The sequence below is a fragment of the Arachis ipaensis genome, chromosome B4 (assembly GCF_059453495.1).
Source record: "Arachis ipaensis isolate K30076 ecotype BB chromosome B4, ASM5945349v1, whole genome shotgun sequence".
Classification (NCBI taxonomy): domain Eukaryota; kingdom Viridiplantae; phylum Streptophyta; class Magnoliopsida; order Fabales; family Fabaceae; genus Arachis; species Arachis ipaensis.
In genome coordinates this window covers 22680220-22698938 of record NC_142439.1, presented here as the reverse complement: position 1 = coordinate 22698938, position 18719 = coordinate 22680220, and the positions used below count along the sequence as shown (strand labels likewise).

Here is an 18719-nt window from a genome sequence, read left to right as displayed (position 1 = left end):
AGAGACAGAGCCAGAAAGTCTCGCAAGTTGCAATCGCAAAGTGATGCTCACGGCCTCACGCAGTCCAACCACCACCAGTCCGAGTCGATAACACCAGCGGCAAACCTCACAGAGTCTCGGCGAGTCGGCGATGCTCCAAATTGGGGTTTCCGGTCGCGTGAAATTCAAATTTCAGAGGAAAAGAGAGATAGAGTCAGAGATTGAGACTTGAGAGAGGTAAAAATTTGAAATTTTGACCATGAAAAATTGGAGATAAACTGTAAAAGTGAGGGAAATTAAGAGATTAGAGACTGTTACTCTGCGAGGGCTCCTCTTCCATGGTCTTCTATTTAGATTGGGCTATTGGGTTGGGTTGGGCTGCAATTAGGGGTCAGAGCCAAGAAAAAGAACTTCTTCAACCTGAAACGCAACCACGCAGTAGAAGCTACGATTTCGGCGACTCTGCGATTTTCAACGGCGATTTCACACGGAGCAGCCTAGCTCTGGACGAGAAGCAGAAGCGAAATGGAAAGATGAAGTAGAAGCGTATAATCGTACGTTTCCACGAGTTTACACGCTATTCTAACTACCTTGGCCACGAATATAAAATACAAGTTAAAATATAAAATATGTTGAAAATAAATTAAATAATATATATTTTAGTAATTAATTTTAATAATTGATTGGATTTAACTAATATGTATCTTAATTTTTAAAGACATATTATAAATTTATCATTAGTAAGAAGTTTTAATTTTTTTATTTAATAAATATAAAAAAATGTTAAAAATTTAATTTTTTTGTATTTTTAATAATTTTTTTAATTTATAATTTTAACCTATAATCTTAAGTTACATGATAAATAAACCCTTAAGATATTGATATTATATCTATTTCTTTGATTTTGTATATTAAGGAGAGTAATTTATAGGAAATTATGTCACTATACTTTTTAAAATTTTTGGGAAAAAGACAGATAGGTTCCTAACTTTTTAAATTTTTGACAAATACATCCTTGACAAAATTTAAATACAAAAAAGTTTCTGATTTTAACAAATGGAGGACAATTTAGTCCTTCAATATATTTGCCTCTCATACACCAAACGAAACTGGCTGACGTGGCTGAAACGGTGTCCAGGTGTCCGTTACGGTGCCACGCTGGAAGGAGAATAAAGTTCGAAGGAAAATAAGTCCTTGACGTCATTTTGCAAATAAAGTTCGAAGGACAAATAGGTCCTTGAGAATTTAGTTCATTATGCTTCTATATGTATCATATATTACTATCTAATTAAAATATACCTATATTATGTATCATATATTATTATCTAATTTAATAATCAAATGTGTCACATGACACTCTTATTAAAATTGAGAGAAAATATTTTTTTTTCAAAATTAATAAACTCCTTTCCTAAATTCTCTCATCTACCTCTCTCCGTTCTTCTATTTCTCTCTACTATTTTTACTCTATAAATAATTATATTTTTTATTAGTAATTTGACAAATCAAAATATGTCATCCGATATTTTTTTACAATTAAAATATTTTAAATGTAAAAGTATACACATTAAATTATTTTAAATTTTAGATAACGAATGTTAAAATTAATTATTAATAAAATTTTCATATAAAAATAATAACTAAAAATATTATTATTTAATTTTTTATCTGCAAATATCTTGGTCTTCTTAGCCAGAGACTTTTGTCAACTTACAATTTTTTTGTAAAAGTAGTTTGATTTTATAAATTTTTTGTGCCATGCATAGTTTATACTGTTAGAACAAAGTGAACTATAATTTTAAAAAAAATTTATTCTCGTAATGTTATTATGGATAAAAATACTAGTTCTAATATAATACACAAATGCACTAATGCTAACTTAATACATGAATGATGCACAAATGAACTAATACTAACTTGATGCATAAATGAACTCATGCTAACTAATGCCACTGGTATGATGAAAACTGAACTAATGTAATTTAACAAATTCTAATATAATACACAAATGCACTAAAATTGAACTAATGCAATTTAAGAAAAAAAAAAGTAGAAACAAAATAAGCCAAATTTCTGCAATTTTAATACAAATAATTTAAATTGCAAAATACAACAAGTTAACTAGATTTCAAAATATAAGCATAATTTTATAAACTAAATTTTCATAATAGAAGTATAATAGAAGTATAACGAACTAAATTCTCAAGGACCTATTTGTCCTTCAAACTTTATTTTCTTTTTAGCTGATACCGTAATGGACATTTAGACATCATTTTAACCACATCATTTCTATTTGATATATAAGAGACAAATAGATAGAAGGACTAAATTGTCCTCTGTTTATTAAAGTCAGGACTTTTTTTGGACAATACAATATGCTGCATTTCTTAAGCAAATGGCGATATACATGGAGACAATATGTCTACTTTCACTTATGTCGTATTGAATGCGCTGCTAAGTTGGATTCTAGTGCTCCTGTGCCCAACAGTGAAAAAAAAATAAGATTAGAAATACAAGTAGGCTTTGATTACTCATAGGATTAACACGATTCATTAGTAGTTTGATGTTTAAAGTAGGAGTGATCATGAGCATGATAAAATCGAGTTCGTCTTGATTTAGATTCGATTTTAAATAATAATTGGGTTTATTTTTAAAATTTTTATTTGATTTTAGATTTAATAAAATTATATTACTTTTGAATCACACTAAAATTGAGTCTTAATTAAGTCTTGATAAATTTTATTTCAAAAAATTATGATGTATTAATTTATAAAAAAAGAAAAAAACATACTTATTATAGAGAAGTTAATAACTATATTTGAATTTGAATTTGTCTATAAATTCTAATTTTATATTTGTTTGATCAATTTTTTAATTCAATAAATATAATTAAAAACAAAACAATAAATTTAATTATAATTAATATAACATAATATTAGAATTAATTTAATACATATATACCTTTATTAACCCTCCTAAATGCACATAAACCAGGTAAAATTAAATTTGCCTTAAACCAAATTTAACTCCAAATAATATCCGAGTCTATTTTTAAAATTTTTATTCGATTATAAAACTGAAAAAATCACACCAAATTAAATTTAAAATATTCAAATCCGAACTAAATCTTTAGACCGAACCCGAACCTGATCATATGCACCTCTAGTCGAAAGCAAGATTGTAATTAACACGTTCATTGGCTATGTTGACTTTCAAGAAACCTTTCATCCATGAATTTAATATTTTTCACATGAACCAATTTAATTTGTTCACGTAGTTAATTTATTCGTTTATTTAAGTAAATATTTAAAAATTTAAATGTAGTTTTATATATTTAGTAACTATTAGATAGTAATAAACTTTTTAAATAGTGTTATGATCTGTAATAAATTAATTATTGATCTATCGAAATTAAAAAATATAATAAAAAATAAAAAATTATATAAAAATATTTTTACAAAAAAATAATAAATACTCATAAAAATAAGATAATAAATAAAAGGGTAAAACACTATAATAAGTTAAGGAGAACAAAATTTTACACAAATAAACCAAATGAAAAATTGATTTATGAATTCAAACACGTTATTATATAGTTCGAATCAGTATGTTTCGAACTAGAATTACATGTAATTCGAATCAATATGATTCGATTTAGTCACACACGCAGACACACTATAATTCGAATCAACCTAATTCGAAATACATCCACAGTAATTCGAATCAGGGTGATTCGAATTACACTTACACACTCTGCACATAGTAATTTGAATTGGCCAGATTCGAATTACTCATTATTTAATTCTGTCCATTCTTTTATTAAAAAGTTATAATTGATTAAAAAAATTAATAATTTAAAAATTAAAAGATATATATTTTATTTCATGCATTAAAAAAAGTTAACAAAATATTTCATTACGAGACTTTTTTAAAATATTAATGAGCTATCAATTCGAATTTCATACAATACTCTTTTGCCCATTTTTAATAGCACATGAAATTTTTTTTAATAAATTTATTTAAATTATACTACAAAAAATATTTTATTCTATACAAAATAATTTTAAAAAATGGCTTAAAAGATGGTAGGAGTACTATAAAAATTTGTAATGTCTTAATGACTTAGGACATTAAAGAAATACTCTACATAGTCAATAATAATTTAAAAATTAAAATAAATATAGTTATAACCAGTATTTATCTAAATTACTAGAATATTACCAACTTTTATAGTACTCCTAACATTTTTTAAGCCACTTTTTTTTTAAATTGTTTTGCATAGAAAATGGCTTAAAATGGCTTAAAATGCCATTTATTCTATGCAAAACAATTTAAAAAAATGGCTTAAAAACGTTAGGAGTACTATAAAAGTTTATAATATTCTAGTAATTTAAGTAAATACTGGTTATAACTATATTTATTTTAATTTTTAAATTATTATTGACTATGTAGAGTATTTCTTTAATGTTCTAAGTCATTAGGACATTACAAATTTTTATAATACTCCTAACATTTTTTAAACCATTTTTTTAAAATTATTTTGCATAGAATAAAGGGCATTTTAAGCCATTTTTTATGCAAAATAATTTTAAAAAAAGGCTTAAAAAATGTTTGGAGTACTATAAAAGTTTGTAATATTCTAGTATTTTAGGTAAATACGGGTTATAACTATATTTATTTTAATTTTTAAATTATTATTGACTATGTAGAGTATTTTTTTAATGTTCTAAGTCATTAGGACATTATAAATTTTTATAGTACTCCTAACATTTTTTAAGCCATTTTTTTAAAAATTATTTTGCATAGAATAAAGGACATTTTAAACCATTTTCTATGCAAAACATTTTTTAAAAAATGGCTTAAAAAATATTAGGAATACTATAAAAGTTTGTAATATTCTAGTATTTTAGGTAAATACTGGTTATAAGTATATTTATTTTAATTTTTAAATTATTATTGACTATGTAGAGTATTTCTTTAATGTCCTAAGTCATTAGGACATTACAAATTTTTATAGTACTCCTAACATCTTTTAAGCTATTTTTTAAAATTATTTTGTATAGAATAAAATATTTTTTGTGGTATAATTTAAATAAATTTATTAAAAAAATATTTATGAGCTATTAAAAATGGGCAAAAGAGTATTGTATGAAATTCGAATTGATAACTCATTAATATTTTAAAGAAGTCTCGTAATTAAATATTTTGTTAGCTTTTTTTAATGCATGAAATAAAATATATATATTTTTTAATTTTTAAATTATTAATTTTTTTAATCAATTATTAATTTTTTAATAAAAGAATGGGCAGAATTAAATAATGAGTAATTCGAATCTGACCAATTCGAATTACTATATGCAAAGTGTGTGAGTGTAATTCGAACCACCCCAATTCAAATTACTGTGAGTGTAATTCGAATAAGGTTGATTCGAACTATAGTGTGTCTGCGTGTGTGAATAATTCGAATCACATTGATTCAAATTACAAGTAATTCTAGTTTGAAACATACTGATTCGAACTATATAGTAACGTGCATTGGTGGAGTCATGAACCAATTTTTCATTTGGCTTATTTGTATAAAATTTTGTTCTCCTTAACTTATTATAGTGTTTTGCCCTAAATAAAATATAAATAAATATAATATTAAATAATTTAATCAAATATGTTAAATTATATCTAATCCTATTTTATTCCAACTCTATCATCGTTTTTTTTTAACCACAACAATTAGCCCTTTTTCTTTTAAAAGTCGTTACAAAGGTGAAACATACTGTAAATCCTCCAAAAATGTGGTTTTTTACCGTCCTCCAAAAATATTATTATATATTTGTTAAATGCACATTATTTTTTAAAAAAACATATAAATGTTTACATGCCGTACATAATTTTAAAGCTTAATTATTCTGTTACTCTTTATATTTTTATTAAATTTATAATTAAATTTTTATTTTTTTAAATTAAATTCTTACATTACGTTTAATTGTGTAATTAAATTTTTGTTAGTATAACAAATATTAGAGTTAATAGAATTCTTTTTCACAAATTAAAGATATCTACAGTTAAGAACCTAATTAGATATTTGATCACATATTTTTGAGAGAAATATTCTATTAATGTTAATATTTTTTATAGGAGTGGTAAACAAAAAAGATCGCTCCGCCCCGTCCCACCTAATGAGGCGGTCCTGAATTCCTCTCCTGCCCCGCCTAACGGTGGGTTGGCGGACTAAGTCTGCCAAATTTTTATTTTATAAATCATTAAATATTAAACAATATATATAATTTCACAACAATTTCAATAAATTTATAATTTTTAAAGACATAAAAAAATTATAATTTCTAAATTCACAAATATTAAAGTCTTTATAATTATAAATATGTAATAAACATAATCATAAACCAAGTTTTTTGAAACAAAATAATAAAACTAATATTGTCCAAAGCAAAACAAACATTTTCAAAACATATAATTAAACATCTTCAAGTTTATAATCAATCAAACATAAAACATAATCCAAAATATAACTTAGAATATATTCAATTATCATCTTCATCCTTTTGTAGATCAATGACATCATAGAAATTTATAAAAAAAGGCCCTGACAAAAAAAAAAAAAGACATCTGGCTCAATGGAGAAGCCCGCACCGCCCCGCCCCCGCCGAAGCCCACGGTCTCAAATTTTCAACTTAGTCCGTCTTTTTGGGTGGGTTTCGCGGGCCGGCCTGGCGGGTTTTGACCCATTTGTCACCCCTAGTTTTTGACAAAAAAAAGACTTAATTATAAAATTAAAGTAGTGTAAAAATTCAATTGAAAGAAAAAAAGTATAGGGATTTAATTGTAAATTTAATAAAATTAACGGGACTAACAAAATTATTAAACATAATTTAACTATATATTATTTGTTGTTTTTTTAAATTTTTGAAAAAATAAATATTTTTCATGTTTCATTTCAAACCGATAAATAGTAACCTATGAAGTACGGACACTTTTTTTAATTTGTTGTGTCCAAATGTCGGACACATTTTAAACACAACACTTATCGATACTCATCTGACACGTGTGTCTTTTGTGTTCAACCGTGTCTTAATAAAAAATTAAAAAATTCTTTTCTAGACACATTTGGACACACTTAAATTCCATGAGGTGTCAGCATGTCTAGCCTTATTCTTAATATATATTCTTAAAATGAATTTAGAAATATTGTATATTATTAATTATTAAAATAAAGAATATTTTAAATATTTTATATGATTAAAAATAGATATTAAAAATAATTATAAAATTAATTTATATTTTAATATTACTAAAATACCAAAATATCATTATAATTTATTTTAAAAAAAATTTATATTTTATATACATATTGTGTCTCTGTGTCTTATAAGAATTTCAAATTCGTATGTTCGCGTGTCCCATGTCGTGTCGTATCCCATATCTGTGTCAATATCTGTGTATCATAGATAGTAACATATAAAAATTAGATTTTTTTTATCAGATGGATTAGACAACCCCAATCCTAGGTATCACATAACACATGCATACACTCCTCACACGCTTGTCACCTGTTGCAGTAATAACTAGGAGATTTTTTTGATCAATTGCAACTAGATATTGGGTTCATTAGTTATATTGGGCTACAGCTACAACTCTCAGGGCCACTAATATTGATATATGATCTCCTAGTTTTCATTGCAATTTGTAAGAATATTTATTCAGATGTTAATCCAAAAAAATATATTTCTTTAAAATTTAAGATTTTATTGGTTGATGAGGTATTCCCAAAAAAATATATTTTTAGTAAAATGTAGAATTAGATTAATTTTTTTACTAAATTTGTAAAAATGTACATTGCACATGATAAATGTTTAAAATATTTTTTTTATTATAAAAGAATAATTTTCATTTTTTATTAATAACAATTTTTTTGGATAGAGACAAAAAGAGAAAAAATATGGTGTGTATATATTCATCGCTCTAAAATTTATGTTGGTACAAATATATATACAAAAAAGAATTTGGACATAGTGACAAATCTTTTAAATTTACCAATTCTATGTAAGCAACATAAATAAACCTAGACACGAAGAGAATGATTATGCAACATTAGAAGGAGAGTTTGTTATACAAGGAGGATAGCTGGCGTGCAATCCGTTTCCTAAAGGCCCAAGGAGAAGTGCTAGAGAGAGAATTACTAATAGGAGGTTGGAAGACAATACTTGCCCGTGATTAGTGGTATAATTCTCTCTTTGACTTTTTGTTATTCTTCCTTCTCTCCTTCACCCTTTTCTTCTCTAGTCTTCTCTCTTTCTGTTTTTAATTCTGAATATTCTTCTTTGAACCAAGTACTTCTGGCTTGCTGCAGAATTTTTGGCCGACATCTTTCTCTTCTCCATCACATAATGTGATTTAATTACTTTTTCATAGAGTCCCATTTGTTGATGTTAATCCACTGTTCTATTCCATTTTTCCTGTTTTGTCATGAATTCACACTAGTAAACTTCTCTTATGTCAATTTAATAAAATTCATCATCTTCACCTTTTCAATTTGGTGTTTTCATTTCCATGGTCGTAGCTGACAATACACGGATGAAGGGCATGGAGGTAGATATTAAACGCCTATTCCAAATGCTAGAATTGATTATGGAGGAGCATAGAGCAGAGCGCGCCAGAGCCTCTGAAGCCACTAATTTCAAGTATGATGCTATTCAAACCTCCATAGTGCAGCTTTTGCACGATCAACATTGGAGCCGCTCTCCATCATGTGAGTTATCTCATGGTTTAAACTCAGGGTCAGATCCACCACTTTGGATGGGCTTACTAATCACAGAATTTTAAATATCACAAACTAACCGGCAAGTGCATCGAGCCGTATCAAGTAATAAACTCAGGTGAGTGAGTATCAATCACACGATGACTAAGGAATTAAGCAAGCAATGGTCAATCGATTAATCTAGTCAGCAATCAAATCTAGGTTTCAGAAAACTTTATCGATGACGATAAATTAAACAAAAATAAACAATAAGTGTTGAAAGATAATATGATTCAAAGGAGTTAAGGTTTTGGAGTTGTTAAAACTTTCGGATCAATAATTTTTACTTTTCACCTTGATCATGCAAAGATACCTCAATGGCAAATCATTAGTAATGAAAACCCAATCCCTTGGTGATTCAACTTTCCTTTATCCTAATTAATCGCTAATCCCTTAGTCAATTACTTAAGAAAAGAGTTAAAGAATGTTCATTGATTTATAAAGTCACACAATTTATAAGAATCTCCCCTATTTGATTTGATGTCACTTATCAAGTCTAGTTTCAAGACTTAAGAATTATGAGAATCGATTTTCAAGTTTAATTCAATTAATCAACTTTTCAAGAGGTTAAAAGAATTCATGTCAGAGAAAAATTATTTTCCAACACATTTAAACCCTTTAAGATGAAGAATAAAAATATTTTCTTGAGAAAATATCAATGCATAAATCAAGGATGAAAAACTAAAAGATTAAACTATAGGAATCAACAGAGCTCCTAACCTTAACTAAGAAAAATTAGTTACTCATGTTCTTCAGAGAAATCCTCAATTCAAAAGTAAAAACTGCCTAAAATTAAAGATGATGCCTCGAGAAGAGTCTGTTCTCTCTCTTAAATACAAACCTAAAAATAAATTCAAATTCAAATTTTGAAACCGAATGAAAAATATATCAAAATCAAATCTCTTTCATAACTATTTTCTTCCCCGCATAGATCTCGTTCTTATCTGTTTGCAATCTTCAATTAATGTCATCATTACTGAGCTTTTGATTGACCAAGTGAATGATGAAAGGTTAGAAGTTTAGTGGCTTGAATCAAGATTCTAGAAGGTGTCCAACCATTTGCATTGTACGTGAAGCCTCCTTGATGGCCCAAATCGAGATCGGTGAAAAATGGTAGGAGTGAGCACGGGTAGCGGGTACCCGATTACCTGTCTGAACCCGAACCGAACCAATTAAATTGGTTCTGGAACCAACAGGTAATCGGGTCCAATCCGAACCAAATTAATGGTCTTTGTTAGTGATTGGTTCGGATATCGGTTCTGGGAGTGCGGAATCCGAACCAACCCCTGAACCCAATCATATATTATTTAAATAATATATATATATATATATATATATATATATATATATATATGGATTTTAGTGGCTTTTAGTGAGATTATTCACTATTAATATGTTTGGATTTTAATGAGTTTAGTTTTCAATGTATTTGGTGTTTAACATGTTTAGATTATTTATATTAATGTTACATGTTTATTGTACTTGTTGAATTTTTAAGATAAAAATTTGGTTTTTTTACGAATTTCAAAGTCATTGAGTACCCAATTATTCAAACCGAACGAATCCGTTCTTAATCGGTTTGTTTTTTTGTTCGAGTACATGCACAAAAAAATACAAATCTAAACCAAACCGAACCAATTACATTTTGATCGGTTTAGTTCTAATTTTACCTTGAACCCGACCAAACCGACCCGTGCTCACCCCTAAAAAATGGTGCCATCGAGCTCGAGGAGAACCGAGATCGAGGATGAAAATTGAGATCGAGGATGAGGTCGAGGAGATGCTGTAGTGCTTCGATTCCCGAATGGATTCGTTCAAAAATCGCGTGCCTAATCGGAACACACATGGTCATGGTAAGGCTCCCTTTCTTCATCCTTTGGCTTCCCAAAAAGTGGTCCGTTTCTTCTCGATTTTTTGTTGTTTTCCTTCTAAAGTTTCCTATAGTTAATGAATTCAACTAATTAAAGCAATGTTCTTAAAATCCTAAAAATCATTGTTTATTCGACAGGAATTCTTAGTAAATTGCTAGTAAATCGATTGAAATAAAGAAGAAAACACCAAAGATGCAGACGTATAATAACTCCAAACTTAATGCTTTGCTTGTCCTCAAGCAAAAGAGAAGAAAAGAAAGAATTGTTTTAGATGAAAGGGATCGAATCATTCTTGAAGCTCTTGTCTCTCTTAGGAGTGGGGTTTCGCAAACAATGTGAGTGTCGTTGATTCTCTTCTTTCTTAATGAATCTTGAATTCTTAGGAATGAAGTATCTTTAAGAGTTAAAGCTCGGATGGTATTATGAGACCCTTCTTTTTAAGATTTCTTCTATTGATCGTTGAATCATTATTTTGTAACCCAGAGCTTCTTTTTCGGGTTAGCAACTCTAAATGCTCCTTATTAAAGGCAACTCTTGATAGTGTGTTTTTGATCGATAATCTCGGGCCAGTTGGCTCAAGTTATCGGGTGATGAAGCACCCCTCGGATCTAGTTACCAAAGCCACTCTTTGATACTTTCGCACCACAAGCATATAGTTAAAGATTGTTAAGTTCCCACCATCGATGTCCAGTGCCTCTTTGGGCTTCTAAATGCTTTGTCTCAAGGGAGCTCTTGGTGGTGGGTTTTTGATCGATAATCCAGGACTAGTTAATCCAAGTTATCGGGTGATGAAGCACCCCTCGAATCTAGTCTCCCGAGACCTATCATTGGACAATCACACCATAGACATATGGTTGGGTTCTCTAACTATTGATGCTCAGAGCTTTGTAACCTTTGATCTTTATCTTAATTTTTCTTAGCTATTTCTTTTCTCTTTCTTCTTCTTTTTCTTTTTCAATTCAAGTTCAAGGACTCTTTTGGTTTGGTTAGAGCTCTTATAATATTAACCTCATGCTCATAAGGATTCATCCTTCCTTTTCATACAAGATCATCAACCTTTTAGCTCAATCCATGATCATCACGCTTAATGCACCACCACTTATTATTAGAGGGTTTTTTATTTATCAAATTCAATCCTCCCTCCATCTAGGCAATCCTTTTTTAGGTGTTTCGAATGCTTAAGAGGACTTCAGAAGTAGTAAGTTCAGCAGGAATGACATGGTGCAAGAAAAAGGCTTTGGAGATGGCCTCGATCATGTTGATCAACGTGTTAACCATCTAGAATCTGATCCTAAAAATGGCTATGGCGTGTGGCCGAGTTTTCTTGGAGAGGTTGTCTCTAAAGGTGTAGCTGATGTCTGTGGCGAAGCCAATCATCAAAAGAGCTATGGTGACGGCAACGACACCGGCAAGGATGAAATGACGTTGGTGCCCAAGTTTACAGGTGTGTCGGTTGCTGTAGTAACTGAGGATGGTATGGAGAACAGATCTAGAAACAGGGATACTATAGTGTGAATACTAGTGAGTCACCCGTGCGATGTACTGGGATTGCACGAGGAATGCTCATACAAAAATTTACAAAATACATTATATATAAATAACATAATTCCATCATCAAATTAAATTATATTTTAATATTATAATAAGTGATTTAAGAACCACCCTTAAAAAATATTAATTTGGAATAACTGAATTAGCTAACAACTGGTGGACACTGCGGGGTGGGTAGTTTACCTGGGGTGGGTGCCTCCAAAAGAGAAATGAAGGTGTGCGAAGGTAGGCTCAAGCTACACCATACTACAACCGGGTGGTTACTTGTTGAAAGTGAAACCACTCTTGTTGAGAAGCAAAGGTGCTTAGAGAAGAAGATATGAGGGGTAAAATTTGAGGAGTTTGCAGAAAAGGGGTTGTTGTGTGGAAGGTAAATGTTTAATCTTTGGAGAGAAAATGGAGAAAGAGAAGGTACAAGAATACAAAAGAAGAAGAATTGGGGTTGGGGGTGGTGGAAAGAGAGAGAAAGTGGTAACTGATAATAGAGATTATTGCAAATAGCCTGGAAATAAGAAAAAAAATAATTAAAGACAACACAGGATTGAGAGAGAGAGCTTTCAAACTTCTGAGGGATGGAGGATGGGAAATAAAAAAGAAAAATAATGAAAGACAACACAGGGTTTAGAGAGAGAGCTTTTGAACATTTGAGGGATGGAGGATGGAAATTACTTTGTAGTTTCGGAGACTTCATTCTCCCCCCTCCCCTCGAGCATTTCACAATTCCTTAGAAGGAAGCGTAGTGCATAAAGCAGCTTTCCAGTTACAATTAGGGGTGGCAAAACGGGTCGAATCCGTCGGGCCGATCCACTAAACCCGCTAAAAAAGACGGGCCGGGCTAGGATTTGGAGCCCGCCAAATTAAAAAAACCCGCCAAACCCATACTGCCATATTGGCGAGTTTTGGCGGGGCGGGACGGGTTGGTCCGCCGGGCCGAAGATTTTTATTTTCTTTTTTTACTAAATAAAAGAGTGATCACTATTATAAAATTAATAATTATAGAATTTTTAAACATTTTTTTCATTTTTTGTTTTTATTCTTCTTTTAGTTATTAACTTTATTTATTTTATTTTACAATTTCATATATATGCTCAAATTATATGACTTATTTTTTAAAATAAAGATGATTCTATTGACAAATATTATTTTAAACAATTTTATTGAAGTTAAAAATTAAAAAAAAATGGTAAAAAAATTATATTATAATTCGACTATTTTTTATTTGTATTTGATTTTTTAATTATTATTTTTTGGTTAATTTTAATGAATTTTAGTTTTAAAAAAAAAAAAAGAGTCAAACGAGCTAGCCCGCCAACCCGCCAATCCGCCATAAAACGGGGCGGGCTAGCATTTTGAACCCACTATAGACTATTATATATCATTGGAAAGCCCTGGATCCAGCTTTCTAATGCCACTGAAAGCATGTCATTTGTACTTCTAAAGCCCAAGTTATGATCTTTTGAAAGTGAAGAGGTCAGTTTGGCATGCTTGCTGGAATTTTGGCCCAGCGTGCCACGCCCAGGTTTAGCATGCCACACCGAGTATGTAGTGCTGAAAGACTTGCGATTTGCACCTTCAAATCTAGTGTCCACTATAGAGTGTTATATATGGTTGGAAAGCTCTGGAAGTCTACTTTTCAATGGCACTGAGATCATCTCGTTTGAAGCTTTGTAGCTCGAGTTATTTTTGTTGGAGTGTGAAGAGGATAGTGTTGCAAATCCTCTTTGCTCCTCTTTGAGTTTGTTTCCAACTCTTTTTCCACCATGGGAGTGTGCTTCCTCTATTAGTGCTTTTATTGCTTATTTTTCTATTATTTCCTACAAAATTCATTAACTCAAGCAATCTAGGAAATATTCAACTTAAGCACAACAAATACTTAATAATTGGGCATTATCAACTAATTTTTGATATGAAAAAGCATAGAAAATCATAACATGATGCGCAGTCATCACAGGGATACTATAGTGTGAATACTAGTGAGTGACCCATTGATAAACTACTATTTTATGGTTTATCTTGTGTTTAATTGAGTGGTTTCATCAAGTCTTCACCCACTTATTCATACTAATTGCATGATTTTACATTTTCCTTCCTTGTATTGTTTTATGATTGAAAACTTGCTTCCTAGAGATCTTTAATTAAATATATTTTAATTTTTCTTTATACCATTCGATACCGTGATCCGTGTGTTAAGTGTTTCAGGCTTTATAGGGCAGGAATGGCTTAGAAAATAGAGAGGAAGCTTGCAAAAATAGAAGGAACATAAGAATCTAAGGAGATGACCAGCGAACAGCGACGCGCGCGCGTGGCTCACGCGAACGCGCGGAATGGAGAAAATTGTAGCGACGCGTGCGCGTGCCTGACGTGTATGCGTGGATTGGAGTCTGGACGAATGACGCAAACGCATGGACGACACGCTCGCGTGACAAGAAAAATCGCTGAATGACGCGAACACGTGGAAGACGCGTACGCGTGACCTGCGCGATTTGAAAACTTAACAGAAAACGCTGGTGGCGATTTTGGGCCGCGTTTTGACCCAGTTTTCGGCCCAGAAATATAGAATAAAGCCAGGGAACATGCAGAGACTCAACAGAGCGCATACGACACAACTTTACACGACTTCACATTAGGATAGTTTTAGGTTTTTAGATCTGAATCTAGAGGAAATTACTCTTCCTCTAGGTTCTCTTTACATTCCCAGTTTATTGCTTTTGCTTTTGGATATTGAAGAAGTCATTACCTCCGTTGAAGACATTATTTTAGTTTGTTTCTTTACTTACTCTTTTATTTATTTATTCCATATTCTTAATTCTTGTTTAAAGTAGTAATTGGATTATTTTCAGGGATTGTTAATGCAAAGAATTACTTTTATTTTTAATTAATTTCAAATCCTTATTTTTATTTAATTCATCATGTCTTCTTATATTTTTATGAGCGTTATATTCATGTCAACGGAGTAGATTCCATACTTGACATGTGGGTTGATTAAAAGGAGACACTTGAGTTGGAAGGCTTAGGTGTTGATTCAGCTGGAAGTTGTTGGCTAGTTCTGTATTTACTAACGCTAGACCTTCCCACGGGAGAGGACTAGAATTTGCGAATAAGAGTTAGCTCAATTACTTGACTTTCCTTTATTTAGTAAGGGTTAACTAAGTGAAAACAACAACCTTTTTAATACTTCACGTAAGAGATCCCAACAAGGATAGAACTTCCAATTAATCATTCCCCCAGTCAATGCTTTTTATTTAGAATATCAATAATCATTTTTAGTTTTTATTGCTTTAATTTACAATTATTTAATTGCTCATTATTCAACTCTCAAAACTCTCAGAAAATTCCTAATTAATAAAATAGCATCCTTTCGTGCAACTCGTTGGGGGACGACCTGGGATTCATACTCCCAGTATTTTTCTATTCTAAATTTTTTGTGACACCTTTCTAAATTGGTGAGCCGGATTTTAGCTGTTAAGAGCTAACTTACAACGTTGTTCTATTATATTATAATCTCTTAATTGGCCTAACTTCTGCCACGCACCAGTTTTTGGCGCCGTTGCCGGGGAGTCGCAATTGTGTGCTAAATTATTAATTAGTGTACATATTTTTATTTTTATTTGCATATTTTATTTTTATTTTTTTACCATGAGCTATATGTTTCCTTCATTGAATGACGCGTTCACTGCCTGATCTGAGCTTAGCCGCGTTTGATTCTGAAATTGAAAGAACTATTTCACGTATTAAGCGAGCTCGACGCAGGTTAGCCTCTGAGGGTGGTGAAGTGATTGTTATTGATTCAACAGTCTCATCTGAGGGTAAATCTGAACCGCCATCTGAGAGCAAAACAAGCTCCTTTACTACTGATTCAGTTGATTCACGTGCTGATAACATGGCAGAACCTAGGAGGATTACTCTCCAGGAAGCTGGAGCCCCGGATTTTACACTGCAACTGTATCAAGTACATCATCCAACTCCAGCTGCAGATTTTAAGCTGAAGACTGCATTAATCAACTTGATGCCCAAGTTTCATGGCTTACCTGCTCAAGAGCCTATTAAGCACCTAAGGGATTTTCAGACAGCCTGTTCTACTGTCAGGCGTCATAGTGCAAATGAAACTTCTATTCTGTTAACTGCCTTCCGGAAAGGCGAGAGAGTGGTACTACTCCCAACCTGAAGCGACTGTTACCAACTGGGATATGCTCAGGAGAGAATTTCTGGAAAAATACTTTCCAGCTGAAGTTACAGACAGACTGAGGAAAGAGATCTCCTGCATTATTCAAGGTAAATCAGAGACTCTCTATGAGTACTGTGAGCGTTTTAAGAATCTTTTAGACGCATGCCCCCATCACATGATTGACAGACTAGTGTTGATCAGCTACTTCACTCAAGGTATGAAGCCTCGGGATAAAACTACCCTAGATGGTGCTAGTAATGGTTCTCTGAAGAAGTACAAGACCGCAGATGAAGCATGGCAACTGATCAGTGACTTAGCTGAATCCACCAGAAATCACAGACACAGGAATAGCCATTCGAAAGCTGTTGCAGAAGTTTCCTCTAGCACTGAGACCACTGCTCTTACACAGAGTATATGTGAAATGACCAACCTACTGAAGCAATTACAGTTGAACCAACAACAACAAGCTCAACCTGCCATACCACAACAAAGCCAACAGCTAGTTCCACAAAGAATATGTGGCATATGTGCTGATTATAGTCATTATACCGATGAATGCCCGCAGCTCCAACAAGAGGATAACACTGTGGCAGCTACTCATAACTTCTATGACCGCCCGAATCAACGATACAATCAACAAGGCGGCAACTACAACTAAGGTGGAAACTATAACCAAGGATGGCAGGACAACTCCAACCAAAGTTGGAGGGATAATTCCAACCATGACTGGAGGGAATAACAATGGAAACAGAGGTGGAATAACAACAACAGACAGCAGAATCAGAACCAACCTTACAGAGCTCCTCACCTAAGACAGTCATAAGGACCCCAGCATAACCAACAATAAGTCCCACAGATTACTTATCCCACTTCTTCATCAAATGACGAGATGCTTCATTCTCTTGCACAAGGACAACAAGACATGCATACTACACTAAACTCTAGTTTAAATGGTCTGAATGCCACTTTACAAGCTCTCGCCGCCCGGATAGAGTCACTACTTGCTTCCATCAACCAACCTTCAAGCTCCAGTGGAATTCCTTCTCAACCCTTACCTAACCCCAAGGGTGGCATCAACGCCATCACCTTGAGGTCCGGAACCACACTGGAAGAGAGGACCCAGGAGGAGCCAAGCCCAATAGAACATGCCCCAATTGAAGACTCAGTGGAAGTAGAAGATGCTGAAAAGGAAGTTGAAGTACAAGACAAGGTTAAAGAAGCATTAGCTCAGCCAAGGAATGGAGCACCAAAGGATGCAGATGCTGCAAGTGGCGCCATCCCTATCCCATTCCCACACGTTGCAAGGAAATCCAGAAAGCAGACGGAACTTGATCCCAAAATGGTAGAAATTTTCAAAAAGGTTGAGGTAACTGTTCCCCTTTTTGATGTTATTCAGCAAGTGCTTAAATATGCAAAATTTTTGAAAGATTTATGCATTCATAAGGATAAAATTAATTAATTAGAAACTATTCCTTTAGGTAGTTCTATATTTGCTTTAATGGGAAGTATACCTGAAAAATGTAGTGATCCAGTTCCATGCATGGTTAACTGTACCATTCGAGGTGTAATATTTTCTGATTGCATGTGTGACTTAGGAGCGTGTGTTAGTATAATGCCATTGTCTATATATGATACCTTAAGGCTCCCTCCCTTAAAAAGGTCGGCAGCTCGTTTTGTGTTAGCAGATAAAAGCATTATTACAGTAGTTGAAATTGCTGAAGATGTATTAGTGAGAATCAAGGGGCTCACATTTTCCATTGACTTCTATATCCTGGAAATGCCCCCTAATGACTCAGGAAGACCATCATCAATCTTGCTTGGATGACCATTCCTGAAGACCTCAAAATTCAAGCTGGATGCATTCTTAAGAACTTATTCCTTTGAGATAGATGGCAGAACAGTGAATTTCAGTTTAAATGAAGCTATGAAGCACCCTCCGGAAGATCATTCTATCTTCCAGTGCGATATCATTGATGAAACTATAGCTGAAGTTCACCAAGAAGAATTAGAAGAAAAGCACATGCAGCAAATTCCAAGTGTGGGGACACCTTCTGAACATAATGAAGACACTTTACCATTACCATTAGCCCGGATGATCCAGAACCTAGCCATGAGCAGAAACTAGAATTGAAGCCCCTTCCTCCACACCTCAAGTATGCTTACCTTGAGGATAATCAGAAGTTCCCAGTTATCATTGCAAGGGAACTCACTTCTCAACAGGAAGAGCAACTGCTTAGTGTGCTGAGAAAACATAAGAAAGCAATTGGATGGAGCTTGGCGGATATAGTAGTCATCAGTCCTCAAGTTTGTGAGCACAGAATATATTTAGAAGAGGAATCAAAAC

At 32.2% G+C, this 18719-nt stretch overlaps 1 non-coding gene across 1 annotated transcript; it reads right to left on the bottom strand.

Moving 5' to 3' along the window:
- Positions 1–16448: 16448 nt before the first annotated feature.
- Positions 16449–16556, bottom strand: LOC148566905 (small nucleolar RNA R71). The gene has a single exon (XR_015881913.1). It is a non-coding gene; the product is annotated as a small nucleolar RNA R71 (small nucleolar RNA).
- Between the last annotated feature and the right edge of the window lie 2163 nt (positions 16557–18719).